The sequence below is a fragment of the Choloepus didactylus genome, chromosome 14, assembly GCF_015220235.1.
Source record: "Choloepus didactylus isolate mChoDid1 chromosome 14, mChoDid1.pri, whole genome shotgun sequence".
NCBI classification, from domain to species: Eukaryota; Metazoa; Chordata; class Mammalia; order Pilosa; family Megalonychidae; genus Choloepus; species Choloepus didactylus.
This window is the reverse complement of record NC_051320.1, coordinates 45,249,591-45,254,099: the sequence shown is the minus strand read 5'-3', so window position 1 is coordinate 45,254,099 and position 4,509 is coordinate 45,249,591. Positions and strand designations below refer to the sequence as shown.

At 34.5% G+C, this 4,509-nt stretch overlaps 1 pseudogene; it reads right to left on the bottom strand.

The window, feature by feature from the left end:
- LOC119508667 lies at positions 1 to 700 on the bottom strand (annotated as a pseudogene).
- Positions 701 to 4,509: the final 3,809 nt, after the last annotated feature.

Here is a 4,509-nt window from a genome sequence, read left to right as displayed (position 1 = left end):
ACAACTCAAAAAATAAACATATGCCTCCAAAGCAATGTGCTTTCAGAGATTCCAGTCTAGTTCAGCTGTCAGATGAGCTAATAGATGCTTCTGCCCCAATAACCAGGTAAGCCCATCTCATTAAGAAAGCCCACTTTATTCTTGTTAGGGTGGTGGATCACCAAGAAGTAAAATAGATACATGAACTGGGAGATCCTCTCGAAATACTTCCCCAGGAAGGCAATTTCATGATGAGATCTTCCAAGCAAATGACACCAAACCTCTTCAAGTGCTCCTCAGTTACTATGTTGTCTGTCAGCGGAATTATTTTATTCTTGACCTTGGCTTGTCCTGTTTCAGGATGAGTTCCCAGGAGACTACAGATTTGGAAATTCCGAGGTTACATAAGGTTCCACTGTACACATTTTTAAGGTTATGGGGGTTACTTTCACAAATACATCGCTGAAACTCTTCCTCAGGTGAAGTCCAATGGTCCTTCTGCACCAGCACACCTACCCCATTGATCCTCTGGATGCATATTCCAAGCCATGAGGTTTCACATTTAGCCATCTGACTTGTATATCCCATCACGCTGCTGCCACTGAGAATCGATTAAGAATGATTCCAGTCGCTTAAACCTGAGCTGGTGCCCTTTCCTCCGTTTCTTTTCCAAAAGTACCTGCTTTGCCTGGGTGGCTCTGAGGGCCTGATGAGCCTTCCTTTTTTTTCAGGAGAAGGGATCTTTTTTCTTGACTTTCTTCCACCATCTTTCCAAGGCTGTAGCTAGTGCTCCTGCATAGCTCACAACATGGGGCGAGAGGAAACTCTCCCTATTATCCTTTTAATGTCTAGAATATATACTGATGCCCCCTTTTACATTCTTGATGTCAGAGATTTGAGTTCTTTTTTTCTTAATCACTGTAGCAAGTTTATTAATTCTATTAAATGTTTTTAAGAACTTTTGAGTTCAATGATTTTCTCTTTTGGCTTTTTCTGTTTCTTTCCTTCTACTTATTTTGGGGTTTAATATGCTTTTGTTTTTCTAGCCCCTATATGTGGAAGCTTAAATATTGGGTTTTAAACCTTTCTTTTCTACTATCAATATTTAAAACTATAAATCTCCCTCTATGTACTGCTTTAGCTGTCTGTGGCAAATTTTGACATTTTTATTTGGTTCAAAATATTTTCTAATTTCCTTGTGATTTCTTCATTGACATGGATTATTTAATTTCTAAATATTTTTCCATATATCAAAAGATATACTAGTTAATTGCTTTTTATTTCTATATATTACTGATTTCTAAATTAATTCCACTGTGGTCAGATGTCATACTTGGTAAGATTATAATCTTTTCAAGTTAGAGAGAATTGTTTTATGGGCAAGCATATTGTTGGTCTATTTTGGTGAACGTTCTATGTGCACTTGGAATGTTTATCTGCAGTTTTGAGGTGGAAGTGTTCTATCAGGATCAGCTAGGTCAGTGGTTAACAGTGCTATTGAAATCTTTTATACCCTCTCTGATGTTTTACCTACTTTTTTGACCAGTTTCTGAAAGAGGAATATTAAAATCTCCAACTATAATTGTGGATTTGTTATATGTCTCATTAGTTCCATCAACTTTTGCCTCATCTTGAAATTCAGTTTTAGGTGCATATAAATTTAGGTATGTCTTCTGGATTAACTAAACCTTTTCTCATTATGAAATATCTCTATTTCTAGTAATACTTCTTGTCTTGAAGTCTTTCTTATGATTACAGTGTTTGCATATATACCTTGTTACTTATAACCTATCAGTATGTTTATATGTACATGAATTTCTTGTAAACAACATATTGTTGAAGCTTGCTTTTCTTTATCTAGTCTGATAATCTTTGCTTTTAAACTGGTGGTGCTTAGTCCATTTACATGTAATATAATTATTGATATGGTTGGACTGAAGTCTGTCATCTTGCTTTGCTTGTTTTCTATTTGTCCAATCTGGTCTTTCTTTTTTCCTGCCTTTTCTGTCTTCCTTTGGATGAATCAAGTATTTTTTTAGCAAACATTTTATCTCCCTGTTGCCTTTTTAGCTATACCCCTTTTCCTTTTCCTTAGTAGTTGCTATGATATGCATCCTTAATTTATCACAGTCAACCTTAATTTCACTTCATGTTGAATTTATATACCTTTTAAAAGTAAACTTCCATTTGCCCTAATATTTGTGCTATTATTGTCATATATTTTACTTCTGTATGTCCTAAGACTTGCAAATTTAAATTTTTGTTATAAATTATTTTTACTATTTTTGTCTTTCAACATCCAAATGGCTTTTAAATAATTTAAGGAACAAGAAAAAGAAGTCATTTGTATTCACTGTTTCTGACACTTTTCTTTCCTTCATGTAGATATGTTCCATCTGCTATCACTAAGAATTTCCTTTAACATCTCTTCTAGTGTAGTTCTCCTAATAACAGATTTTTTCAGCTTTCATTTATACAAAAATATCTTCACCTTTGTTTTTGAATGATATTTCCAATAGCTGCAGAACTATTTTGTTTGGCAGTTTTGTTTTTTTTTTTTTTTTTTACTTCAGCACTTTAAAGACACTGTTCCACTGTCTCCTTGATTTACATTTTTTTCTGGTTGCTTGTTCATTCTAATTGTTCCCCATTATGTGTCTTTCTTCCTCTGGCATTTTCTCATTATCTTTTCCATCAGTTTGCTTTTGGTATGGTTTCTTTTGTATTTACATGTTTGCGAGTCACTGAGTTTCTTGGATCTGAAGGTTGCTTTTAATTTTTTAAATAAACTTTGGAAATTTTTCAGCTTTTACCTCTCTCTCTCTCTTTGAATTTTTTTTCTCCCCCAATCTCTCCTCCTTTCCTTCTAGATTCTAAGTTTGTATGTTAGAACACTTGGTAATAGTATACCATATTATTAAATCAGTTCACTGTTCTTCAGTCTTTTACATTTCTGTGCTTCAGTTTGGATATTTCTACTAACCTGCCTTCAATTCATTCATCTTTTCTTCTGCAGTTAACTGTATTTTTTTTTTTTCTTCACTTTAGGATATTTTATTCTGCTCTACAATGTTCATTTGTCTCTGTATAGTTTGTCTTCTGAGATTCCCCTATCTCTACACTCACTATGTCAATGTTTTCTTTAATTTTTTAACATTTTTATTTTGTTTATTTAAAGTGTTCTGTCAACTGTTTTTATTGCTTGTTTTTTCTTCTGGTTATGAATCACATTTCCTTGTTTCTTTGCACACCTAATAATTTTTTTATTGTCTGTTATACATAGCAGATGCTATTGCTAAGAGTTTGCATTTTGCTCTTCCTCTCGAATATACATGGTTTTTTTTTTTTTTTTTTTTTTGGCAGTTATTTTACAGGCACATCAGTTTGATCCTGGAGAGGCTTAGTTTTGGGATAAGGTGGATTAGATTAACTCTGTTCCTAAGGCATAGCCTTTTGGGGTCTCAGTAGAATTCCTGGGGTGTTGAGCAAGGCCTCACTACTCTGGGTGTTCAGAACTCCAATGTCCTCCAATATTTTGCTCCATTGAGTCCCTAGCCTCCAGTAGCTGATCTCTGCCTGCCAGGATTCATGGTTTCTCACCTTTTATTCAATTCTGTATTTAGCCAGACTTAAGGGAATCTTTATGTAAATTTTTGGTGCTGCTTCTCTGTGCAACCCTCCTCTCTAGTAATTCCATCTCTCTAAGCAACCCTGAACTGTGACAGTTTTCCTTACCCAAAGACTTCACTGCTCTTGGTTTGGGCTCCATTTCCTGTGTTAGCTTGCGTAGTGCCGTCAGGCAGAAAGCCAGGATGACTGTAGAGCTTACCCTCCCGTGTTTCTTCTAAAAAACAGCCTAGGGCTGTTGTCCTGTACCTGAATACATTGCTCTATGGGTGTTGTGAGTTCTGTAGCTGATTACCATGGAGGGAAGTCCAATTCTCATTCATCCATCATGACTGGAACCAGGAGTCAGTCCTTCTTTTTATTTTTTGTATTTTAAATTTGAAAGATATTTTTTAAATTCTTTTTATGATTTATCATCATCCTTTACCTTTCTTTGCTCTGTTCCTTTCTCAAAGATACCATTTTTCTTGACTAGCTTAGGTGGTGAATAATTCAAGAGTAGCAGGGTATCTGTGAACCATATTCCATATACTCTTCTCAGGCTAGTCTCATATATTAGACTATATGATCTAATATAATCAGAATGGCTTTATGCAATATGACTAACAACCCTATAAGGAAGCTAAGCTTTAAAATGACATTTTAAATTCAGTCTATTTTTCATTCTAGGTGTGCCTCAGTGTTGCACAGGCTGGAACTTAAGGGAACTTGCTTTAATTTAATAGCAAGATTTATTTAGAAGGATTTGTTTACCACTTCTCAGTGACAATGAAATATTTACAATACTTTTCAGTTTGATTTTTTAAATTTAAAATTCAATACCACTGGAACATACTTGTATGATAAAGCCTCTAAGATTAAAAGAAAAAGTTGTATTAACTTCACATAAATACTCACACTGCA